Genomic DNA, 27,246 nt, shown 5'->3' on the forward strand with positions numbered 1-27,246 from the left:
GTAAAGTGACTACCACCCAGGGTCTGGACTGATCCTGGCTCTGTGCCCCCCAGGAAACACTGGCCTAGTAGCCCTTGGGGGTATTCAACCCACTTCAAGAACTTGGGGTGCTTCCCTTAGTCTGAAGCACAAATAGTGGTCTCCTTTAGTTAGCCAAACCAAGGGGACCCCAAGGCATAATCTAAACCCTCTCCCAATAAGTCTCCCATGCTAGGTACAAAGGAGAACTTTATTGGTTACAAGGAGTAGGTTTGAAATAGGGTACAGGGTAGAGTAATATCAAAGAAATCCCACAAAGCAAACAGGGTGGCTGGGTAGCCTTTGATCACACATCTGAGTTACTGCAAGCTATATATCTAGTTAGATCTCAGGTAGCTTACTCACGAGTATCATCCAGAGGCAGGTGGATTTTCCCTCTGGAGGCAGGCGGTTCATTAATCATGAGTTTCAAGAGACAGCAAGTTTCAGATGATCCAGCTTCTAAGTTTTCATCATGGCTACTGCTCCTCCTCCTGGACAGTCCTTAACTTATGATCTCATTTACCTGGTCCAATGGAGGCCAGCACCTGTTGGCTGCCAGCCAACCAATTTGAAATGCATCACTGGTTGCCAGGTAGACTGGCATTGCTTAAAACAATAGGGAGCCTGTGGCAGTAAGAAGCCCCCACAGGCACCAAGGGGGCTGGGGGTAACCCCAAGTGCCCCGAAGTAAACAAACAGGCCCCCACATCCTGGGAGACTTACCTTTGGGAGTGGGACCTAGGATGGAGCTGGAGCCATGGCCACAGCTGTGGTTGCATAAGCTGGTGTTTCACCAGCTCTTCAAACAGCTGATCCATGGTTGGAGTGGCACCCAGCTGATTGCAGCAGCTGATGCCACCACCATGGGAAATTTAAAAGCCCTGATGGAAACTGGCAGGAGCAAAAGGTGGGGAGTAAGAATGAGCAAGTAAGAAGCATGCAGGTCAGGCAGCCCCAGCAGCTCTGAAGGCTGGTGAGGGCAGCAGAGCAGACACTGCTCCACTACTGAGGTGGAGGGGGCATGTCAGGCATTAGGCTAGGGACTGACCATCCCCAGCCCAGCAACCTTAGAATTTATTGCGAGCATCCCTCTCCTGAGAAGGGGGAGGAAAGATGCCAAGAAACCAAGGAGTGCAGTCCTTTAGGATCAGAGACTGTGGCTCCAGTAATGATAACATCTAGGCAACCAGTTGGTTGCCTGCAGCAGATGCCAGACCACCCCCATTACAAAGGGGGCTCACAGAGATTGGCGGAGCAACCAGCAGAACATCTAAATGGTTGGCAATTGGACAGGGTGTAGGGGAGGTGGAGCCCCAAGGACCACCATGGCATGAATGTGAATACTTCCGTCACCAGGTCACCCCAGAAGAGGAACACCACTGAACACCTCCTTTCATCCAGTAACAACAAGTCATGGCAGGTGAGTTGGGGGGTGCTCCGGTCAAAGGGGGTGCGGTACGGTACTCACAGCGTCCACTAGAGATGCCACAGAGCCTAAGCCCCCCACCTAGGTATGAGATGCCAGTCACATAGGAAGAGGAAGCAGTCTTCCACCTCTCTCAGGAATGTATTCAACTCAGGTTGCAACTCAGGGTTAGCTAAAGAGATGGGACGTCTGCCCTCTACAGGCACCATGTTAACCAAACTGGCACATAGCAGAGTTTTTGGGGAGAGACAGAGGTGGCATTCTGCCACAGATTGTGTTTTGGGTTTTTTTTCCCATATGTTTTAATAGTATTTTAGGGGGAGGAAATTGTCTGGCATTAGATTATAGCTCAGTGAATTTAATGAACAGATTATGGCAAAGTAATTTTAAGACAATATTGAAATTAAAAAAAAGGATACTATGTAGAAATACAAGCTTGAACTATCTGCTTTGTTTTATCTTATTCTAGGTTTCTACTTTTGTAAGATATTAATTTTATTGGAGTTTTTTTCAATTTTAGGTTACTGTTTTGGAGCTTTTACTTTGCTTGTAAGAACATGAGAAAATCAGGTTGAATGCTGCTGTCAGACTGATAGTAATCCTTTCAGAGTGCAGTTCTATACCAACTACTTTTCAGCAGAATCCATAATTTGCTCCGAATTTTTAATTTCAAAACATGCAGATTATTGTTTCTACATTAAAACATTGCAAAGTAGGGTGGCACAAAAGAGTATGGGTATGGAAAGGTCTCTTGATTGTTCTTTAGAACTATAACTTTCATTTAAAATATATATACTGTACCCCATGCACTGAGCAAGATATGAATCTTTTAGGAAAATATATTGTCATTAAGAACAGTATCACAAGGCGAAAAGAAACAGATACTAGATTCTGGAATTTTCTTGAATGCCAGGCTTTACAACCTATATAGCAATTCAAATTTAGCTTGCATACATAATTTACTTCTTTAAAGGAAAGGACTAACACCATTATTTTTGTGTAGATTTGTGACCATGCACCCAGCAAGAATCAATAGCAGAGTCTGAACCTTGAACCTCAATATTGAATTTTGCCACATCAGCTTAAAAGGCTATTCATGTTAGGTGTAATAGAAGAATTTGAGTGTTGTTGAACTGGTGGTCCAGGAACTATGCAAGAAGTAAGGTGAAGGGAAGCAGGGGGAAGTTGTTCATATCTTTTATGGGCTTCTAGATCCCGCGCCAGTATCTGCTGCTGCTTATTCAGCGATGTAGGCCCATCCTTTTTGAATAGTCACATTCTGTTGTTATTCTGACATGCTGCCATTTCCCCCCTGAGGAAAGCAAGCAAGAAAAGGATAATGGTGGCTTTCTATCTACCGCAAAAAGACCTTAAAGACAAAAAGGTCACAGAGAACCCTTTCTTCTGAAAATGTGTAAGTGTAGGTGAATGGGGCATGAAGGACTGCTAGGGGTTGGGGAAGAGAGAAGATGTATAAATGAAGATGTGAAGGCCTTTAACAACCCATGCTGAAACTATAAGAGGGACATAGTGGGGCTTAACTTAAAAAACAGGAAACGCTGGCTGGAGCGATATGCTTTCCTTCCCATGAACTGTATTATTTGCAAAATATGCAGATGATTTTTACAGTATTTTCAATAGGAACATGTTGGTGTTTATTGCCCAGAATATTTCATTTGTGAGGTAAATTCTCTCTACCTTGCTTAAGATTTCAACATTTGTAAGTCGCTGCTCACTCCAGGAGTATCTTTAATGGCTCATATTAATTCAAGGTGTCCCTTTATGCACTTAAAAAAAACCCTTCCTTTTAATGACATTTCCATTTATTCAGAATTATTATTTAAAATCCTAAATTAGCATTCTGCACTTGGATTCTGACAGAGCCATTACATTTTATACTGAAAGGGTTTAGTTAATTTAAAATTATTAAACCCCATTGGCTGCATGATGGGAGCATCTTTAAGCAAATTTCTGTATTTCAGGTGTATGCTAACAGCATACAAGTGCAAACTGGATTAGGATCTTTTTGCCTTTGTTGCTTACATTCTTATATATGGCAAAGTTGTTATTCTAGGTTTCACCTGCTGTCCTGAAGCAGCTGAAACTAAATAACAGATGAACATGCTAGCAGCAATATAAATAACAACCTGTCCTCTGTCTGTCCCAAGGTGCACCGATGATGTTGCTTTTCAAACTAAAGCCAGTGAAACTGACATAAGTAATTATGAGTATTCTTCTGCTTTTTTTTTTTAGATCAAGCTGCAATAAAAGAAAGAATATGAAAACTCATGTCGCAAATTGTATGCTGTCAACTATTTTTGTTTATTTTGAATTTTAAAAAATGCAACTACGCCATTCAGAAGAATTATTTCACTTTGGTCTGTATTTGCTTCTTTCATATGTTTTTTTTCACATTTTTTGGATAAGGCCCCAATTTCAATTCCTGCTGGCCTAAATCATCCAGTGACATTTGCGCCATTGAGTTTTAAATGGCTTTAAATAATATTTATCCCACAGAATAACTGCTATCTTCTTTGGTAGTACCAAGAAGTAAATTTCATCTATTTTACATAGATGAAATCCAGTGTTATATCTTTAAGAACCATACAGCTAAAAAGACTCTGAAATTACAATGTGCCTGAGATCTTGTGACCCCAGGAATAAGAGGGAAATGGAAAATGTTATAACAAACAGCGTGGTTAAAATGTAGTGTAACTAGTAAAGTAACTTTTGTCTTAGAACTGTGAAATCGCACTTGTAGCGTGGTGTGGATAGCTAACAATCAGCAGCATCTAGAGCAGTTTAGTTGCTGTGACTTCAGGTGAAATTTGCCACAAGCAACAGATCCGGTTCTAATTATTTTTCTGAATCTGCCAACAACCATGATCATTTACATGCATTACTAATTCGCTTATCTCCTGAAACTTGAGCTGCACAGTTTGGGTTTTACAGATTCATCAAATGAAACAATTGGGCTAATATCACCTTAATTAAATTAAGTTTAATTTTAAATGACTTGCTAGAGCACCTAACAAATATAACATCTTCAAGATGTTTTAGCAGATAGATACGCCTTTGTTGTACACACTTGTCAAAGTAGTGAGAAAACATCTTGTTAGCATGAAAGGCCCCTTAGTGTTTTAAAAGAGAATATCTTGTTTATATACTAATGTTTGCATTGATTGTCATTTGGGGATGAAGAAAAGCTATCCCAGTGCTGCTTATGGCACCAGTATAATTTTAGTGCTCAAAAATACAAAATAAAAAATATTTTTCTAACGACAGAATCCTTCATATATATTCGGCCTCGGTAGTCCCTTGACCACACAGTTTCACAAGAAAGTACACACTGAATCTAATTAACAACATGATCTGTAGCTCATTGAAGTCACTAGAAAAACTCCCATTGCCTTGACTTTGGGATGAAATACAGTAGGATGTTAAACCTTGTCATTGTGATAACATAAAAATCAGACTAATGTGAAAGGCAGCATGCTGTCAAACACAGCATTTATAAAATATGGGGATATCGTTTGTAGCTGTTTTGGTCTAAGGGTACAGACAGACAAAACTCTTGGGGTAGAGGCGATATCTTTTATTAGACCTACTAAATAGTTGCAGTTTTTTTTTCTTTGCAAGCTTTCAGGTCCACACACCCTTCGTGAGGCAAAGGAAATGGTGTTTTTAATACACCCATGAATCCACTGGTCACCATGTGAAGAAAGACATTTACTAACATTTAAAATATTTGGTGTCTGGGTGTTTATTACCTGGCTAAGTCCCATTGTTAGTAAATGTTGAATGTTTTAAAAGCAATCACTGAATATTTATCAAAATATTTAGATACAAGTAAGCACGTAAGAATGTATAAGATGCCAGTTCACATCTGGGCCAATTTGCAGGTGTTGTCAATGAGAGTGAGAGAGAAAGGAAGTGCAAAACGAGTGGGTTCAAATTATAGAAATTCTATTTGCATCATACCTATACATAATATGAATATTAAGGAACATATGAATATTCAACATGGTGTTTAATATTTATTCGTACCTGGAATTTTGTCACTGACCCTTTAACTTTCTCTGCTAAAGCCACTGTTCAAAGGATTATGCAGTTTTTGCTGCAAAACTTTTACATTTATCTGCTGTAAAATAGGTTGAATGGCACCAAAGAGTGTCGTGTTTAGTTTTAAAATGCCACAAATAACAGATTTATAGATTTTTCTAAATACATTATTTTAGCTTGACAGCATTAATCATTCATGCTTCCTTCTTTCATTTTTCTACCTGCAATGGATTATTGAAACAGAAAATAACAACGGGAAAGGCTACAAGCAGTATCAAAATGTCAAGTTTGTACTTACAGTTGTATGTGCGTAGACAGGGTCAAGAGCCTCAATTATTTGTATATGTACACAGTGGTACTACATGAAAGGTTATGTCACCTGCAGCTATTTTCTTGCAGATTTAAATAGGACTGATATTCAACTCCACAGTCAGCCACTGACATGGAACATAGAATTGTAAAATACTATGAACTCTCATGTCAGGACCTAAAATATGAACTGGGTGATTGCAAGGTGTAGCTGTGGGCAATCCTATGTATTGCAGTGTAAGTCCTTTAAATTACTTTGTGTTATCCCTGACCTGTTCTTTTCATTTAAGCATAAGCCAGGAACAACACGGAAGTAGTTTTCAGAGAAAAAGCAATACTTCTTATTTTTCAAATCTTTTTTTTTAAGTAATACTGCTTTGTCTTTCTGTGACCACTAAATGTACAGGTATGATGATTAAAAAACACCTAAGAGCATGTCTTGCCTTGTGTCAAAGGTGACACAACAGAAATATTTGGAGAAGTTGGAGCTGATAAATGTATTTTCCACTGATGGTTTGTTTCTTTGTGTTATCTTTTAAAATGTGCTTTGAGATTATATAATATAGTTCTTAATGGGTAAAACTCAGTGTTATGCAGATGGTCAGTGTTAGGCCTAGGCATCAACAAGTTTCATTTTGATGGCTTAAGCCAGGGCTGTCCAATTTCTAAATCCACAGAGACCATGCCAGTGGGAGCCACATGCTGTGCAGGAAACACCAGGTGAGCCATTGGGCCACACTCTGCACAGATGCTTTCCCCTTCTCCACCCCAATGCTGCTCTGTGTGCTTGTGCAGGCATGCTCTCCCCCCAACCTGCTGCACGGTGCAGATGAGATTCGCACCCTCCCACTCCACTGTGTGCCTTTTGTGGACACCCGCCCCCCCACCTCACTGCTGCACTGGGTGCTCCCCTCCACAGCTGCCCCATTCAGCTGTGATCTCCCTCCCCAGGCAGCCCCATTTCCCACCCCCCCACACACACATATGACCTGGGTTCCCCTTCAGCTCTGCCCTGTGCTGCACGACCCCTTCCCATGGGGCAAGGGCAGAGAGTAGCAGCTGAAGAAGGGAGAGAGGATCCTGGAAACTCACCCTACAGTTGCACCTAGAGTGATAGGGGGAGTTGCAACCAAATGAGAGCCCAACTAAACCCCTTCCAGGCCACGTGGCCCACAGGCTGCCTGTTGGATAGCCCTGGTATAAGTAGTAAATAGACCTAATACTAGTGTCTACAAAAGGCAAAAAAGACTGATTTACTTCTCACTCCCCATACATACTCCCCTCCCCCCCACATACAGATCAATTGCCTTTAGGATTCTGTAGACAGCTTTTTAAATGCCAGAGTAGCTGTGTAGTCTAGATGCTCGAAGGCTTGTTCCACACTCCTTCTATGCTTCAGAACAAAGTTCTGCTAGGGGCTGGTATGATGAAAGCATAGAAAAATGCTTTCAGGGAATGCGGTAGGGCTGTAGAAAGCTGTCCACCAAGGGGACTATTTCAGCCTTGAAGATACAGCATCTCTCTTAACTAAGAGATAACTGTACCACCCCAGTGTGTAGCCATTCATGCAGGCCATGTACTGAGTCCAGAATCTGGGTCTTATCCTTCAATTCTAGCAGAGAGTGATTAACAGGTACAAAGCCATTTACCAAGACATGTACAAACCCCTCTTTGTTGCTAGATGACTGCTAGCTTGGAAGTTTCTTTGCTTCTTCATTTTGTGATAAAAAGGGGCTTTCCTAGTCATAGGATGCTGATGTTTCATAATTAAGCATTCAGAAGGAAGACTAAGGATCTGTTTCCTTATTAACATGCATTGTAATGGTATCATTATTGATCTTTGTGATGGCATATTTATACATACATTTAATGTAGTTTAAAATGATCGCATTGGCTGAGTCCAGACATGCAGGCACATGCAGTTTGTGGCACCGCAAAGAGGTTTGCAGTGCCACAAATTGCATGTGTGCAATGCTAAAGTGTGCCTCGCACTGCAAATTTGCAGCATGGAGCCAAGATTTCACACAAGAAGTCCTGGTAGCAAAAAAAGAAACACCAAGAAAAAGGCGGAGTGGCAAAGAAGACATGGAGGCTCAGTCCGTCAGGAGATGCTGTGGCTGCCAGCCAGAGTGTCTTCACCCCTGCAGTTGTGCCCTGGCTCCTCCAGCACGCTGGGAGTCAGAAGGAGGTGGAGAACCACAATTTGCCTGAAGTACAACAATTTGTCCCTTTGTGCCTCACTGAAGCATGCATTTAGGGGCATGTGCTACAGCAAAAAGTAACAGCACAATTTTTTTATGTTTCTCTTCTATGTATATGCTGTTCACATGGCAGTATTCATCTATAGATCTGAATAGTGATGTATCACAGAGTGCACATGCACAGGCAGAGTTAAGGTTACAGATTCAGCCTTAACTTTTTTCTTTATCAATTACTGAGGACCAATTCTCAGATCCATGGGACTACATCAGAGCAGGATCTGTCTTTGAGGGTTTGCCTTTCTCTAATGTCAATGTTGTTTTAACATATTCTGTCATTGAATATTACAATATTATGATATAATTAATGCTGGAAAAGAGCTGTGTCTCTTACAGCAAAGTAATGAAACATATATCATTGTAAATAATATCAAGGGTTGAAGGTCAGATATCAGTGCCAGTCTCTATCAGCAATCAGGTAGCACAAATCACTGATTTTTGCTGAACTGGTAAGATTAGTGTTGCAAGCCTCTTTTGAGAGATACTATTCCCTAAGCCATCATGGTAATGCATCATACTGATTTGTACCTTATAAACACTAAAACTTTCTGTTCATTTTTAGGATTTGTCAAATCTTAAAATACAGATTTCATTGTCTCAAACCACACGGAAAGCAGATTAAGTCATTAAGCCTTACTGAGGGGACAAATTTTCCAGAGCTTATTACTAATGCTGTTATGCATCAAAAAGTTTGATCACAGATTTCTCTAGAAGAAAAAAACAGTTCTCTGTTGTCTCTAAAGCAAATGGTTGTAGCTGTTATTATCTAATGCATTCTCTGGTTTCATTTTTGTTTTTGAGCCAGTTAGCTCCAAAAAAGTAGTTGCGTATGTATAAGGCTTAATTGATGTATAAGGGATAATTGATACAAATAAATACTCTTTGCTACAGAGAAGTTTTTCCTTTGTATTTTTAACATCTTCAAACATTTTTTTTTAAATGCTTTAAAATATTAAACAATTTTAAACATGTCTTGAACATTAACATTTAGGAGAGAATGCAGTGAAATTACTCCTACAAGGTTAGGTGGAACAGCCATAATAACTGTATAATCCTGGGCACCCTTGAACACACAGACAGTTCTGTTTAAGTTAGTGGAAGTGTGTAAAAAGGGTTATTAATCTTGTGGGTCGGGGGCCTAGTCAGTCACTAGGGGAAAATCCTCCCTGTATATGTGCCCAGGGAGTAAAATACACCAAAAGTTGCAACTTGGTGGCTTGCAGAGGACAGTAAAGCGTCAGATGAATTGGGTACAAATCCTTTGTCTCCCAGCCCAGTGACGATTTCCACAAAGATAAATCACCCAAGCAAAAGTCTCCAAAAGGTATTTTGCATTTAGGCTTAGGTTTGGGTTTTGCTGAACTGCCACAGCCAAAGGAGGTGCTGGTAAATGTGCCAGAATCTGGAGCTACAGCTATTAAAGGCAGAGACAGGGAATGGGAATCCTTCAGTTTGTGTGGGCCCCACTGATAGTTCTGCCAGGGGAACAACCTATCATCCCAACTCTGATCCACCTTATGATCTCCTTGTGCTTTGCTGTAGGTGAGAGATTCCATGATGCATATTAAGCAAAAGTGGAATATAATGGTAGCATTGAATGACCTGAAAGACAACTGTCTGATTCATACTAACTCACTTGTATGTCAGATAATAACACGATACAAACATTGTTTTCAGTGACTTTGAATCAAATCTGTCTTACAGCCACAACATCTTCTTCATCCAGTTGGAATATATCCATTCACGGCATAATGTTCAAATGGACCCCCTTGATTGAGGTTCCCAAACACAAGATGCAAACATTCTGCAAATTATATATTCTCTCATTTGAAATAGAGTTATGTAAATTGTTGGAAAGAACAGGTCTCTATATAGTTATATTTTTACGAATTGTGTTGTTTACCATTTCCATTGTAGAGGATTTAAAGAGGTTTCATTTTATGATTAAAAACCAATTTTTTCTTGGTGTTTACTGGAAGCTGTATATTTCAAACATATTATCTTCTTATATGAAACTGATATTATAATCATCTTCCATAAGATATAATTGTGGAAAAGCATCATAAGAAGTGTTATATTCATCAACAAGGAGGTCTACTTACATGGTGCTTTGTGGTCCTAGTATTTTCATCAAAGCTAAACAGCAGATATTTCAGTTCTTTCAAGCAAAAAAATAACCCATGTCTCCAATGATAACCAGTGTTCCCAGACATACTGATAAATAAGATACATTTACAGTTCTTTTATTACCACATTCTTTGACAAGATAAAATAAGCAGTATTTTGTGGAACATTACAACTTACCAAAAAAGCTAAGCTACTGTCCAAAGACACTGAAAAATTTTAGTATATATACATTTTATTTTCAGCTGGCTTGTGGATGATTAGGGTCTCCCAACACTTTGACAATTTTCATATAATACTATGAAGAATTTCATGATTTCCCTTCATCTTGCTGCTGCTACCACCTCAATACATCTTTTCTAGTAAAAATTATACAAATCTATGGTTTTTACTCTTCTCACATATAATAAATCCTGTAGATGGTTCACATACACATTAACTACAATCTTTTTTCCTCTGCAGTTCAAACAACAAAACCTCAAATATATTACACAAGAGAGGATATGAAACAAGGAAACATCACTATGGTGAGAGTTGAGTAATTTCTATTTAGAAAGATTTACCTGTGTTTCTTTTACATAAACACTAGTTGAAAGACTAGGAAAAGTTGGGTCATCTACTGGCATCTGTTTCTTTGCATGAGCTATCCCAAGAGAATAATACTTATTGAGCTAACATGAGTTACATGATGGACCATAATCCACAGTTTTCAAATTGTCTTGGCAGCTGTTCACTTGTTGAATAGCTCTGTGACTTTCTAAGGAATTCTTTGCTCTATCCTGTCAAGGCAAAGAAAGAGTTTTGATATATACAAAATGCTATCTATGCTTTTGTCTTGAATAATCTTTCTTCACAACATGCTCATTTATGAAGCCTGACTTTACTGTTGTGAAGAGACTGCCAGAATTCTTTTAGCTTTAGGATTTCTTTTCTCTGCTGTTGCTGTAATGGACTTTCTTTAGGTCGGCTCCATGGTATTCCTAGATTTGCTTATACTCAGTATGTTCCCCTTGTTTGTGTTGTTTTTTGTTGGCCTGAATAATGGCTTCCCTGGGAAAAGCAAGGGTTGTGTGTTTGAAGATGTCTGTTCCAAGGGAAACAGCACCCCCAAAAGGAATGAAATAACTTACTCATACCTCTGCAGCAAGGGAAGAAAAGAGTAAAGCTGTGATTTTTATCAGCCCTGTCTGCAGAGTTGAGTATAAAGCTTCATTTTAGACCATAGAGCTCCACTTCTACAGTGAGATCTGCTTCGATATAGGAATCTGCCCACATACAATTCACTGCAGGCTATACAGTTGCAACCTTACAGAACTTGAAATTTAAATTTATCACAATACCTGTAGACGTATAGGAGGTAGTAGGCAAAACAAATCAAAGTAGGAAGACAAAATATCTAGACTATAGTTTCAGAAATGATGGAATACCTCATGCTCATTTCTAGATGTGTTTTGGGGTTTTGTTTTATTAATGCAGGTCATTGTTTGGTGGTGTAACATTGGTGGATGGGGCACCTTGCAAAGGGCCTCTTAAGATGTATGACAGCTGCATTCAGAAAGAATATGGACCAGCTTTGGACAAAGTAGAGAGTACTTGTGGTGTCCAAGAGAACAGTAGAATTTGGGGGGAAAGGCACGTGGAGCAGGAATAATAGTAATAGAGCAGGAACTCTTTTACCCCAACAGTTAAGAACAATCCCCATAGATTCATTTAAAATGTGTATTAAAAATTCAACTATTTTCAGCTATGCAGCTGCAGGAGAACAAACACAAGCACTAGTAAGACTAAGATTTGCTACTCCATCATTTTCTGTGTTACAGTACGTGTCTTCCTAAGAGCTCATTATGTCTCATCCTGAAAGATCCCCCAACAATAATCTACTGCTGCAAGAAGTCTACCTATATGCATCCTATGTCTGTACTACCTCTTTCTTTTCTTACCTTGTGTATCATCTCAAGGTCTTTGTTTTGCTGTTTAAAATTAATCCTTTTATTATATTTATATTTAATAATTATTATATTTATAAAATGCATCACTATTGTTGTTGTTCTTATTGTAATACTATTGTTGTTGGTGGTAGTTTTGATATATTAATTTTTGTCCATGTGTTCATTCAGTACGTCCCTTCGTAGTTTGAAGGTTCTTCTTGATAGGTAGCTTGGAATGCAAAATGATTCCGAAGCACTTGAAACTTGTATATAGTACATACCTGGAGGCAGAGGCGACCGAGCAGGGTGTGGGGCCTGGGGCAAATGAGCCTGTGCGGGTCCCCGCCCCCTGATGTGAGGAAGCTGGCAGCGGATTCATTGGCAGGGGTGCCGAGCGGCTGGAGCAAGCGGATTCAGTGGCGGGGCAGGGGTTGCCAAGCGGCCAGAGGTGGTGCATGTGGGGAGGGGGGCAGTGGTTCTAAGCAGATGGACGTGAAGCTGGAGGCAGCATGGAGTCACCACGGCTGCTCTGCTCAGCTCCACAGGGCCCCCAAGAGATGGACCCCCCCCCCGAGTCACCCTGATTCATCCCCATCCCGGAACAGTCCTGCTTGGTGGAAAGGCTTGCCTAAGACTGTTTAAGTTGCCTTTGACAGGTGGTGCCCAAATAATGAGGCAATTTTGAAAATGCCAACCTGAATGATTTTTCTCCCTTGTAGCTAGTTATGGGAAGATTTTAAAATGCCTTTGACTACCATCTAAGTTAGACCAACAATGAATGTCCTAAAGCTTGTACCAGAAACTTGCTTTACAAGCAGGAGGTCCTACCAAAGAAATTCCAGTTTTGGGGTGGTGGTTCTGTTGTTTCATTTTCCTTTAACATTTTGATGCGTGTGAATACTTAAGCAGAAAAGTGGAGGAAAAAGTGAAAAACCTTAATTGTATTTGCTATTCCTTGCTATTTTCCCCCCTCTCCCTCTTTGTTTTCCTGTTAGGGTTTTCCTTACATTTTAACATTTGTTTATTGGGTTTCATTTGAAAGAGTAAACTTGGCTTTGTTTCTTGATTTACTTTATATACATTATAATTTATTAGTCCAGTAATTTGGCCTGTTGTTTTTCTTTTCTGAGACAGTGGCTAGAGTAGCTTTTCATTGCTCATATCACGTCAATGTCCAGCATCAGCAGATACGTGTCTACAAGGCCTGTGCAAAACAGCATCGTTTCATTTTGACTTCTGTTTTGACATGACAGCATTTCATTTTGAGTTTCATTTCATTCTGAAAGCACTGTTCCATTTCATTTCATCGAGAAGGGCTGGTCACCCACAGCAAGCATCTCCCCAGTGCTCTGGATGATCTCACTTGCCCTTTCAATATGCCCCACTGTGAGGGAGTGGGGCCTAGGAGCGGCCGTGAACTCCTTAGCGCCCCCTACTGCTACGTTAGGGTGGACTGGGCACCCTCGAATCCTCGCCCGCCACGACTTTGATGACAAATAAGTTGTATGGGAGGCTGCCTCTGTTCCCCTAGTTAATGGTACCGATGTTCCTGCCCCTACTCCGAAATGGGGTATCTCTATGCGCCCCGCCTTAAGGGTTATGCGTGCCTCCAATCTCCCCTTTAGCACGCCCCAAGCCTCGCAGCTGTTCCGTGGGACGTTGTACGGTCCCTCACCCCTCTGGTGCCCTCTCTCTCTCTCAGGCACCCTGGGCTCCTCGCCCGCCTGGCCTTGGGCCGGGCTCCTATTGTCCAGCCCGCTCCCTGCGCCCTGGGCCTGTCTCGTCGGTGTCCGGCTATTGCTGGCGCCGCCTGGGTCCGGCTCGCTACCGCTGCCCTACTACCAGCGCCCTTGGGCCTGGCTCGCTACCGCCGCCCTACTACCAGCGCCCTTGGGCCTGGCTCGCTACCGCCGCCCTACTACCGGTGCCCTTGCTGGCGTTCCTCGCCTGCTTGCTGTCTCGCTTTCTCTGTCCCGCTCTGGGGCCTTGCCCGCTCTGGGGCTGACACTGCGCGCCTCGCACTCTCTCTTGGCCCGCTCTGGGGCCTTGCCCTCTCTGGCTCAAACAATAGTGCCCCTCTGGCACTGGGCCGCCATTGCCTCCCCACTGGGCAAACGCTGCCCGTATGGGCTGGGGTATCTGACCCCTCTCGCCATGCCTCGCCGGCGCAAACCGCGTCCCCCTGGCACAAACAATAGTACCCCTCTGGCACTGTGCCCCTACTGGGCACCAGGAACCCCCAAGCTGCTGGGGAGCCCCCATGAGGCCTACTCACTCCCCTACAGCCTTACCCGGTCCTCCGGATTAACTGTACCAAACTCAAGCCCGCTGGCTGCAACCCAAATAATAGAGTTTCCTGCTCATAATAAACTCCAAGCCTGTCTGGGGCTTGTAACCCTACCTCACTTTAGAGTATCGTGGTTCCCCGCATCATCACAGCACGTCAGCCCAACACGGCAGCAACTACTGACTCTGGCTGCTCAGCTCAGCCACAAGGCTCCCACTCCTGCGGCAGCCAGGGGAGAACTGCTAGGCAGGCTCCGGCCTAAGCTGTTTATAAAGGCCCGGCCCTGCCCCCTTCTGGCCACCTGACCCGCCTGGTCGCCCTGGTAACTGGCACCTGAGCTGCCCGGGTGATTGACAGCCCTGCCAATCACACTCACAGTCACGGGGCACTTACTTGACTCCATGACACCCACTTTCTGTCCACCTGTCCCATACTGCCTCTTCTTTGAGGGATAGGGGCTTTGGAGTGAGAGGGGAACTTCCTTTGGGCATGCTTCTGCTGGTGCCAGGCTGAGGAGGAGCCAAGGCAAGGTGGTGGTGCCTGCAAAGATGCATCAGCATCCCCATGGTGCTCATGTGTTTTGTTTCCTTGCCCTGGCTGGTTTTGGCTCAGCAGTGCAGGCAGATAGCATATGTGGGATCATCTGCCATCTCAAAATGATCCCAAACCACACTACCCACTCACTTCTGGGGTGTGGGTGAATGTGTGGATGCTGCAATATCCCCCTCTTCAGCAGGTAAAAGCACAGAAACAGGAGGAGTGGACTTAGCTGAGCCACTTGCCTCTGCAACCTCTACCTCAGCCTCCTCTGAAGTGCTTTCTGGGGAAGGTAACCTGGCTCTAGGAGAAACTTGAGGGATCTGGAGCACAAACTCAGCTGATTAGCCCTTCTTCCCCAGAATTTCCATTGCTAGGATACTCAGATCCAGATCCACCTCCTCCTCTTCTTTTGGCACTGAAAGGCTCATCATGAGAAGTGAAATGGGGGTGGAGGAGACTGTCATGCTTGTGCTGGTGCTGGTGATGCTGCTTGTTTTCATCTTGATGGAGGGTGGGGGTTATGGCTGATGCTCTTAGAGAGGATGTAGACTCAGGCACGGGCAGTGGCACTGGCACTTCTCCCCTCTTCTTGCTGCCTGTACTAGTGGAAGACTCATGCCTGTTTGGTGTAGCAAAGAGGCTGCATCTCAGTTTTCTGGGCAGGGGGAACTTACACGTCTCCTTCTACCCCCTCTTCTGCCCCTCCCTAAAGGCTTGCCAGCTGCCTTTCCAGCACACTTCATGATGCGTTTCATAGTGTCTCTTTATAAAATATATAAATGTATATATGTGTTTTCCTATATAAATTATACATTATAATATGCTATATAATATATGTATATGTGTGTCTTCCTATATACATTCCATAGTATAATATGCAATATGATTATGAAACTGAAAAAAATAAATCAATATAAAATAAAAAGGTCTAGAAAGAAAGCAAAAGGTATTGCAGAATCCCACTTGCTAGGCTAGCAAGTAGGAAATCAATGCTAGTAGTAGCCTTTGTTATCTAATGGTCCTGAGCTTCTGGAAGATAGCTCAATAACTGACCCTAAGGCAGAAAGTGGACCAGTTCAAACAATGCTGCCTTTTATGCTGTTTTTCTAACCCTCCCCCAGAGCACTGGGATTGGAAGGGACCTCAGGGAAGGATCACAGTCACTGGCCAGCTACACAGTCAATATGAGAGCGGTCCTTCCCCTCCTCTTCCCCCTTCCTGTCCTTACTTTCTGTTTCCTTGCCCTCATTTTGTTTTGAGGCTGGTTTGAAGCCCTTTGTTTCATTTCAATTTCACTGTTTTGAGCTCAAAATGAGTTGAAATAGCATGAAAACAAAACAACTGGTGAAATTTCGCACAGTCCTAGTGTCTGTCTCAGAGACAAAGTGAGCAGATTAGGGATCCTAAATAATGGCCTCTTACAGGGAAGGGTTCTTGCCTCTTCAATATTTATATAAGCAATATGCCTACTACCTCTTTGAGGAAATTAGCATATGCCAATGACCTGGCACTAAACACCTAGGCAAGTACATTCAAAGAGATTGAAGACATGCTGACATTAGACCTGCCAATAATGGCAGAATATTTCTGCAAGTGGAGGCTGTGACCAAATTCAGCTAAAGTCCATCAGCTCTGTGTTCACCTCAATTACCCCAAAGCATATGTTCATCATCACAATGTCACCTTTTGTGGACCAAAATTATAACATGATTCAACTCTGTCCTACCGAGGTGTGACACTGGACCACAACTTAACCTTTCGTAATCATCTTCAAAAAATAGCTGTGAAGATTAAGATTTGGGTGAACACAAAGCAAAAGCTTGCTGGAATGAGCTGGGATCTGCACCTCTGCTCTAGTATTGGTTTTCTCAATGGCCAAGTATTGTGCACCTGTCTTGACAGCTAGCACTCATACTAAATGTGTGCTATAACTGGAACCCTGAAATCTACACCAATTCACTGGTTATCAGTACTGGCCAACATTACTCCTTCATACATTTGCCATGATGAAGCTACATACAGGGAGGCTGTCTGTACGAATGACAACCCAGGCCTTGCCATCTATAGAAATTTAAGAAACCTCCCAGCTCACCGCTTGGTCTCCCAGAAATCTTTGTGGACACATGTACAAGTTCTTGTAGGACACGGCAGTTAAGCAGATTTGAGGAAAGTGTGGAATAAAACCACCATTCAAAATAAATATATATATAATTTCTGACCCACCAATAAAGCCTCCTGGTCTTGGGCTTCCATGAAAAACATGGAAGGTTCTAAATTGGATCTGAACTAGGCATGACTGCTGTGGTCACTTAATGCACAGATGATGTACTAGTTCTGCAGAATGCTATCCTGATCAAACTATGGATTATATAACACACTGGTCTCTATACAAATTTGATGGTGACATTGCAGAAATACATTCCCTTTCCTCAAGAGCATTAGACTGGTAAACTAACCTCAAACTGGACTTATAATTGTTACTCCAAGTCAACCATATGAAAGAAGTGTCCACATTCTGCATTTGAAGAGCTAAGATATTTTGAAACGTGACAGACTGATATCAGTTGCAGATATGAACTAGAAGCACTGCTTGTGCTAGGATTGACTGTAACTTTCAGTGACCTTTAATTTCAAATAAAGGGTTAAACACAAAATTAGGAAAATAGTAGCTGGAGGACCTCTTTAAATATTTTCTTGTTACAGACACTAAAGGGTGGAATTCAGTTGACATTGAGCTAATGGAAAAATCCCCATTGATTTGGGGGAGTAAGGCTTGTACCTTGAGTCATCTAGGCTTGCAGATGTAAGATGCAGTCCTGGGGAAAATGGCACAACTCTGTGCAGGACAGACCATGACAAGTTCTTCACAAGATCAAGGCCCTGAGGTTGTATATAGCATGTTGCCAGTAAGATGCTGGGCAACTTTTCTAGTTCACTCACCTTGCAAGTTAACTTTCATCTAAGTGCAGATATTTGCAAACATGGCTTAGTGTAAATGTCAGTAATCAGAAGATTTTCAGATAAGCAAAAACCAAATTTTTGGTACCTATCTACCTGCTATGAGGTGTTGGGAGTTCTGCCATTTTAAAAAAATGAATAGCTGAAATATTAGTAAGACTTTCTTTCCATTTTCCTAGGACTCCCCAAGGTCTATAGTTTTCTTTGTGGAAACAGTTGCCATTAAATATGCTGTATGTCAATGCAGCAGTGAGGTGGTTAATTTTGACTGAATATTATGCTATATAACCACTTGGCATTTAACTTGAAAAATGACTTTCTGCTTCACCTGTCAGCAGCCCAGTTCTCATCAAATAAGTGAGTGAGAAAAATTTTTAAATTTCAATTTCCTGATGCTATTAGACACTACTTCTTCCATACTTAAACAGTTTAGCAGTGCATGTACATGTTTTGGTATTCATGCCATGCATCACACTACATGCTATTACAATAGCTTTTTTGTTTAAAGGGTAAAGAGATGCATGGATCTTTATCTTGGGGTTAGGAAAATGTATTGCAGGAACATGGCCAATCAGGTTTCTGAATAACTTTGTAACATAGTACCATAACCCTGATGCAGTGCAAGGAATTTAAAATACTAGGTGGCTGTGACTCTGAGGAAAGAAAGCATTCTAAATGAAGTAAGCATGCACAGTAATCTTGCACTCTACTTCTCTAGAAAATCAATGACTTAACATAGCACTAATCTGTTTGTAACCTTTATTTTTCCAGTTATTCCTTTTTGTAAATCATGCAACAGAACCGCATGCATTTTCTGTATGTGTTTAAGATTAAAAACATTTAGCTTTGTGTGTCTTCCTTAATGTCTATTTCAAACAACCATATTACAGCTTTTTAATTTAGTTTATATACCCCAAAACAGTAAGGGAACTACGGGGATATAGATGTGGCACAAGTGAGAGATCATACCATTTCCATTTTTCCTATTATCTAACACCTTATTCATTTCACCATTGATAAATCTTGGGACATTTTACTTGGTTAGGAAAAAATGTATCATCCCTTCTCTGTTTTTTTTTCCCTGACATTATTTTTTATTGCATTATATAATGTGCATAAATCCATAGTTTTATAGTAGTAAACATCAAACGGTATTTGAAATAATAGTTCCTTGTAAATCTAGACTGGTATCACTAAGGTTATTGTTGTTATTGCTATTATTTATTCATTTATTTGTTTAGTATCATCAGTTGACTCAGTGTCATGGAATATGTGGTATTAAAAATAGATGCAAAGAACATGGGGGGTACTTAGGGATATATAGGAAGAAATAACCTGAAGAGCTACTTGAGTATATTTATGGTAAAATCTAAGAAAGCAAGTGTGTAAATACTATCACTTACATGTAAGTAGTAGGCTACAGATTTGATTCTCTTCTGTGTTGTTCCCATTTTACTTTGGAGTGTGTCTACACATGTGCATTTCATGTGCAGAAACTGAAATCACTGTGCAGTATGGGCATGCGTCTACACATGCATGTCCATACTGAGCAGTAAATATGGCAATTTATGCCAACTTGAGTGTAAATTTGATACCTACATAATGCAGGTATCAAATTTATGCCCAATTACTTACTGTGCAGTAATGCATGCATGCAGTAACCCAGGGGGCCTCCCTGCTGGGTTTGCCCAGCCACTAGGGGCCTGGCCTGAGCCAGCTTCTCCTGGCTTCAACTTGGAACTAAAGTTAATCCCAAGGGCTGGCCAGAGACTGGAGATCCCTCCACCCAAGAGCCATAGGGGTACATGGCAGGCTGCTGTGACCTGGGTAGGAACAGGTGCCAGGTTCATATCACCCCAGCCAAATATCTGTCCAGCCTCCTCTTGAAGACCCCTAAGGTAGGAGAGAGGAGAGAATACCACCTCACTTGGGAGCCCATTCCAGAGCCTGACAGCCCTAACTGTAAAATAATGTCTCCTGATGTCCAGCCTGAACCTTCTCTCTAATAATTTGTGCGTGTTATTTCTAGTAACCCTGGTGGTGCCTGGGGGAACCGAGTGTCCCGGGGCAAGGGGAAGATACGAAACCCAAAGGGTTAAAGGGGGACCCTGGGGGACAGCACACCCCAGGGAGAGTGAAAAGAAAGAAGAAATGAACAAAAACAGCTTACCAGTGGCAGGAACCGCGGCGGAGCTGGAAGCAGCAGCAGGAACCATGTGGCTCGTTAGACGCAGTTTTATTAAAGGGGAAACAGCTGGGAGAGAGGCGGAGGAGAACCAACCCGGAAGGATAAGAAGGGGGAAGAACAGGGCAGAAGGGGAGGAGAGGCAATGAGAGAGCATCGAAGGAAGAGCTCCTGGGTCCACTAAGGAGTTGGCGGGGCTAGGAAACACTGCCCACAGCTCAGAAAAGGATCCTGAACTGTGCCCAGGTAGAGACGCTGCTGTCAAACCGAGGAAGACCCAGGTGTCCTGGCTATATATAACCCTTGGGCCGTGAGGAAAGCCTACAGCAAGGACCTTGTCAACCAAGGCAAAGGCCGGCGGACCTACAGAAAACAGGTATCCACACAAGAGGCCAGCTAAGACCCTCACGTCCAGGATAGAGGACCCAGATGGGAGCCCGTTGAGGGATGGTTCCTTTACCGAGGGATGTAGAGGGCACACATACATGAGAGTACCCTACGGGCTTAGGAAGGCAGCCCTAAGGGGGATGGGTATTTGGTAAAGGGGAGAGCACAGTACTAGGCACTCCCAGGTAGTGATCTAGGGAGTGTTGTGAAGGGGCGTAATTGTGGTGCCCATATCTTTTCAGTGAATTAATTATTATTATTATTGTTATTATTGTTTTGGACCCCGAAGTCAGAGTGAGTCAAGGCCACTAAGGGCGCAAGAGTCAAAGGCGGTCTGGGCTTATTGGACCCTCCTCCAGGGTCTAGCAGGAACCAGGAGGAACCCCTCATAGAGTGGGGGTTGGCCGCTGACAACTACTATAGCACACTGTCAAGGCTGGGTATAGGGCGAGGTACAGGGGAGGTTGGAGACTCACGAAGAACATCATGCCTTGGCCTTGGGGCAGCCAGAATCAGACGGTCAGACTCCTCCACCACTGAGATACCATCAAAGTCGTGGCAGGCAGGATAAGGAGGGGAGAAGGCTACCTGAGGTAGGAGATCATGGCCCCATACCCCTAAGGGATGGAGCAACAAGTTATCATCAAGTCCCTGGGCCGGGCGGCGAGGAACCATATGATTGAGGCCTGGCAGGTGCACAGAGCCTCCCCCAATTCCCACTGATCCCCCTTGGCGAGTTTGTAAATGGCCAACAGATCCCCTCTCAGCTTTCTCGTGTGGAGGCTGAATAGGTTCAGGCCCTTTAGCCTCTCTTCATAGGGCCCGCCCTGCTGCCCCATGACCATGCGAGTGGCCCTCCTCTAAACCCACATCCCTCTTGAAGTGCAGCGCCCAAAACTGGACGCAGTACTCCAACTGTGGCATAGAGGGGAAGGATCACCTCCCTGGACCTCCTTGTGATGCATCTGTAGATGCACGACAAGGTGTGGCTAGCCTTACTGACCACTTCCTCGCATTGGCGGCTAATGTTCATCCTGGAGTCAACAATGACTCCAAGTTCCCTTTCTGCCACTGTGTTGACAAGAAGGGTGTTCCCCAGCCTATAGGTGTGTTGCTGGTTCCTTCTCCCTAGATGCAGCACCTTGCACTTGTCTGCATTGAATTCCATCTCATCCACCCACCCCTGTAATTTATCTAAATCTAGCTGGATTCTGTCCCTCCCCTCCAGTGTGCCTACCTTGTCCCACAACTTGGTGTCATCAGCGAATTTGAACAGTGTGCATTCCACACCCACATCCAGATCACTGATAAAGATGTTACACAGTATAGGCCCCAGGACCAAGCCCTCGGGGACTCCACTGCCCACATCCCTCTAGGTCAAAAACAACCCATCCACCACCACTCTCTGGGTGCAACCATCTAGTCAATTTGCCACCCATCTGACTGTGTAGGCATCAATGCTGCAGTCACCTAGTTTTTTTAAGAGAATATGGTGGGAAACCATATCAAAGGCCTTCTTAAAGTCCAGGGAGATGACGTCCACCCTGACACCCTCATCCACGGACTTTGTGACCTGATCATAAAAAGAAACCAAGTTAGTTAGGCAGGATCTCCCTCAATGAACCCATGTTGGTTGCCCATGAGCATTACCTCCCCTGCTGAGCCCTTGCAGATGTGCTCCTTGAGAATTTTCTCAAAGGTCTTCCTGAGGACCGAGGTAAGACTGTCCGGCTTATAATTGTCGGGGTCCTTCTTTCTCCCCTTCTTGTAAATGGGGATCTTTTCTAATCCTCTGGTACCTGGCCAGTGCCCCACAAGTGGTCATATAGCCATGCCAGAGGACCTGCTATGACCCCCTCCAATTCCCTCAGCACCTCAGTACCTTACTGTGCACTAAATTTAAGCCGGCATAAATGCATATGTAGACATGCCCACTTATGCCAGTCGAGGTGCATCAGGGTAAAACAGGTGCAGCACAGTAATGAATCAGGTCCAATGGTTTTGAAAATCTATTACCTCCATTTTTTAAAGCTAACCATTGTCCTCATCCTCTGACCATCAGGGTCCTTAATGTGTCTCAAAGTAGGCACCCCAAAATTGAGACACAAGTAATTACCTTTGAAAACATTGGTCATGATGCTCAGTAATACTATATTTAACTATGACAAATGTGTAGGCATATATATTACATCTGAAAGAAAACAGTGTGACTTTCCCTGTGGGTCTTTTGTTGTAGCATTGAAAGCAGGTAGGTTGTATGTGAATAAGAAAAATTAAATGCAGCATGGACGATGCTGGCATAAGTATGGGGTTTTAGTGACAATGGCAATAGAAACACCATGTCCTTAGGGTTGATTACAGTTATGCTCTCACATTTACAGGAATTACTATTTAATGAAACAGTTGTAGACACATCTAACCTGTGGGTAAATTAATACTCTCCTTGCATAATGTTTTGCTGGTTGTTAACTTCAGTAGTGTTACTTGGGATTTATGCCACTACAACAGAGAGCAGAATGTCTCCTTACATTTATTCCATTTTGGAGGTGAGCGGGGTACAGACTTTTTGGAGGGAACAGACTTTTTATTTCCCTTTTTGTTATGTTGTTTTGTCCCAGCAGAGACAAGAAAATCCATTTGTCTTCCCCAGCATAGAGGTGTGGAAGCCCATCAACTGTCTTTGGTCCTCACACATATGGTAGTATTTAACCACTATCTATGTCAAGGAGCATGTTCCTAGTTCCCTGATGGTGAATGATGTCCTCCATCCATTCAAAAACACATATACCTGAGTTTGTGCATGACTGTTGTATGCAATGTACTTGGATGTTCCAAGAACATGATTTTCCTTTGCTGGGTGGTTTTCTGGGTTTTCACTAACCAAGCACTGTTTGAGATAAACTTCACATATTGGTTCAGTGTGAGCACCTTACTGCATGTTAATTTTGGGCAACTTCTAGAGCTCTTAACACCTGCATTGTCCACATGTTAACACCTTTAAGTGGCTTAAAGCACTCATTATGCACTTTAGACTTACATCACTCCAAGGCAGGATTTTCTTTGCTCTGCACAACCCAGCTCCTGTTCCATTAACATGTGTCCACTCCCCACTGCTGTGCCACTTAAATTGAAGTCCTCCAATATCCCAAGATGCAGTGACCCTTCCCTCACCCTCCTGTTCTGTGAGCCCTCACACTCCCCACTGATTAGTGGAGTGATCCAGGGACTGGAGCCACAGCTTTTCTATTTCCCCCATCCCCCTGGTCCAGGAATGGTAGCCCAGGGCATCTTTCTTCACCAGCACTGAACCTGTTTGGGTGGGCAGCTACTGCTGGACTCCATGCCCCCTGTCAAGCCCTGGAGAGTGGAGGAGAGTGTGGCCATCCCCAGAGAGCCCCCAGACCTAGCAGAGCTCTGGCAAACCCTGAGTTCCAGCCCCGCAGCTCCAGTAGCACTTTGCTTTATGCACCCAATCCAAATGCAGCCTGGGAGGCAGCCCACTACAGTGGAAGCCACTGCTTCAGGGTGAAGCGGCTGCAGGTGGATCCATTCTGATGGTGTGTGGCTCTGCTGTTGCCTGTGTGGATGTGGGAGCCAGGTTTGGGTGGACTCCACTCCCAGCTGTTCAGTGAAGCCAACTTGGGGGGCAGGCTGGCTGCACCAGTTGCCACTGCCACCTCAGCCCCGGCCCTTTGCCTGCTACTGCCTCTACTTCTGTCTTTGAGGTGTCACTGCCTCAGCCTCCCCTACCCTGCGCATAAGGGTATCTGTCCACACACCCTGCACACTGCTAGGCTGCTCCTGCCAGCCCTGAGGACACTAAAGACAGATCAGGGAGGGGTGAGGTGGATTCAGCACAGAGCTGTGGGGGGTGGGGAGGAAGTCAGGGGGGGAGCAGCAGGAAAGCAGCTGAGCCCCATTAGGATGAATTTGCCTGGGCACTGGGAACAGTCTGAAGGACACATGTGGCTGGGAAACATGCCCGGGACAGTGAGCCCAGAGCACATGGGAGCCAGGACCCGACCAGGCAGTGACCTCCCCTTGCAGCACCCTGTTAAGTCCCACAGCCTTGCTTTTGAGGGACCCCACCACCTCCCTTCTCTCCCCACAGTCTGGAATGCTAGTGGTGTGGCAGGTAAGTGATGGGCCAACCATAGAGGACTATAGAGAAGTAGGGCTGGAAGGGACCTCCCCACTCACCATGCCTCCATGACAAGTCACAGCTGTGCAGTGGACAATCAGAAATGGTTTCTTAGATTCCTAGATGTGCTCCAAAATCCAAGGCAGCACCAAGTAATCAACCTTTGTGCGGCTCAAAGTACAACACGTAACAAGGTCCTGAGTCTTTGCCCCTCATTAGTCCTAGACTGTATGTCAAGCTTGAGTCTGCTACTGGCTCTCAGTTCACAGACCTCAAGCAGTAGCCAATTATGATTTATAGACCCAAAAGGCAGGAGTTGAAGCCCACTACAATCCACCCCTTGGGTCATCCCTCCAAATGAAAAGATCCTCTGCTGCAAAATGACAGCTTGGTGGTTGTTATTTTCTCCCTAACCTCAGTCATATGCTGCTGGGCTGGTTGTTTTATTAGATTGTTAAATGTTGGATCACCCAGGCTCTGGCTAGTAGATGTGTTTCCTTTATGGTCAGTTGCTTAATCTTTTTTTCACAGCTTTCATATGAGCTCATTTTGACAGTGGTCATTTTTTAGATGCAATGTAGTTGGTCTTAAACTAAGCGCAGGCCCAGAAATGGGACCATTTTATACAAAGAATAAGAGGCTATGGAAAGGTACTTTGTGTGCAAGTCTGTTCATGGAAGTGAGATATGGGGATTTGGGGGCTACCTATTTGTCAGAGCTAAGCCCTGCATCTTGGTAAGGCTGTTATGGCCATTGAACTTACTGAGAATCAATACATGAAGTGAGTGTGCGGCAGGATTCTGTTCCATCCCCCGTCGCCTCCCCCCCGCCCGAAACAGGGAATTTACCCAGGATAAATAAATAATAATTAGAGTTGTGTCTATTTGTTAATCCAAATCAATTGCATGGAATATTTACTGGATGGCCTCCATTATGGCAGCAATGAGGGTGTCTGTTCATATATCACTGTATAAATGTCAGTCCCCTAACGTTAAGATGAAAATTGCTATGTACAACTTTGTTATTTCTAAAAGATAGAAGCAGTGCACCTGTAAGAACTTAACTGCCCTGGTCCATAATCCATATCTTCTCTGATACCCAAAGGCCAAAATCTTTCAATAATTCTCTCTCTCTATAAAAGGCTTAGTCCATCTGTCTGTCTGTCCATCCGTAACACTCTTGGAGCACTTTGATTGATTGCCTCAGCAGCCACCCACAGTGCTTACTGAAACAACTAATCAGAGTGCTCTGCACAGACAGCATGCTCCACAGAGTACCGCCATGATGGAGGAGACAGAGTGCGGGACGAGGCAAGTGCTGCTGGCTTTGCCCCCTGCCCCAGCCCTGCTCCTTCAATGCAGTGGCAGCATGGCGTGCTGGCAGAGGGGGATGGAGGGGGCAGCCGAGGTAAGCTTCCCCTCCTCCCGCTCCTGGGAGGCAGTGGCAGCCGCGTGGGGTGGTGGGTGGCAGTGCTCTGTCCATGCCCCCCCCATCATTCTTGACAGGTAATTCGCTAGTAATAAATATTTGTTCAGAATGGCCTATTGATGTAAAGTCCCATTATTTCCATGAGGAAACGTGGGTAAGGAAATTTACCCAATTTGCCCAAGATCCCAGAGACAGTGAGAGCCCAGATTTGAACTCAGTAGTCCCAGATACTTAATTGTAGCCCCAGATACTTAGTGGATGAAGTCACCTATAATGTTACCATTTCCTGACCAGCACCTTAATGTCCCAGCAAGTCATACACCCCAGTGTTTGCTACTGTCCGCCTCCCACACACCACCAACGCACATTCAGAAAAGAGTCCTTACAACCTCATGATTGGAAAGAAAACCAACTGCTTCAATTCCCTAAAAATAAAAGAACATCAGGAAAAAGGGGGTTTCAGCTATTTCTATTGTCATTCAATAGTGCCTCATTCTTTACATAATTCTTTAATCATCTGAGGATAGTTATAGATATTTAGAAATTCTCTCACTTCCTTCAGGATTTTTTATATTGGATTTTATTGGAGTTTTATAATAGAGCAAATAACAGTTTGGATGAAATTCTGGGAATTCTTCTGTAGTGCCGCTTTTGCATGATAATCATTATGAGATTGCTTCCCCACTGCTTGCTTAATGCAGCTGTCCAAGTTTTGTATTTACTGGGAATCCAATTTGTTTTAAGAAATTAACAAAACAAATACTTAAGTACTGTGCTGAACATATCATAAAGTTTTTATTCATTTTGGTGAGAAGAAAAAAGCATTATACTGCTCACGAAACAGCTTTTGAAACCACTTTTATGAAATTGAATCTCTACCAAAATAATTTGCTCATGTTAATACAGATGCAGTATGGCATCTCAATAATTACTCCATTGTCTTTATCTCTTAACTATGTCAAAGTTTTCTATGGTACTGGGCTAATATCTGCTCAGAGAGGCAAGTCCTGTCCCCATGAATAAAGACTGCCTGCTAGATTCTGGCAGTGATGCCTCTGCACAGTGTAGGTGCTGATAGGAGCCACATTGCCCTGGGGGGAGCGCTAGGACATGTGTGATTCAGAGAGGCATTATCTCTCTGGCTGCTCCTCTGTGCATAGATCATTCCACCCATCATTGCAGCCCTTCCCTG

General features: G+C 43.5%; 1 long non-coding RNA gene across 2 annotated transcripts in view; it reads left to right on the forward strand.

Annotated features, from left to right (window-relative positions):
• The window catches only part of LOC109310576, a 36,376-nt gene extending 24,515 nt beyond the window's left edge, over nt 1-11,861 (forward strand). Inside the window, exons 3-4 of one of the 2 annotated variants that reach the window (XR_002101258.1) lie at nt 2,451-3,825; nt 10,663-11,861. This is a non-coding gene — a long non-coding RNA (uncharacterized LOC109310576). Of the gene's footprint in view, nt 1-2,450; nt 3,826-10,662 lie in introns of those variants that run through there. The other variant, XR_002101257.1, reaches the window with a different exon arrangement.
• The last annotated feature ends 15,385 nt before the right edge of the window (nt 11,862-27,246 follow it).

This window comes from Crocodylus porosus, unplaced genomic scaffold (assembly GCF_001723895.1).
Source record: "Crocodylus porosus isolate Cpor-Errol unplaced genomic scaffold, CroPor_comp1, whole genome shotgun sequence".
Classification (NCBI taxonomy): domain Eukaryota; kingdom Metazoa; phylum Chordata; order Crocodylia; family Crocodylidae; genus Crocodylus; species Crocodylus porosus.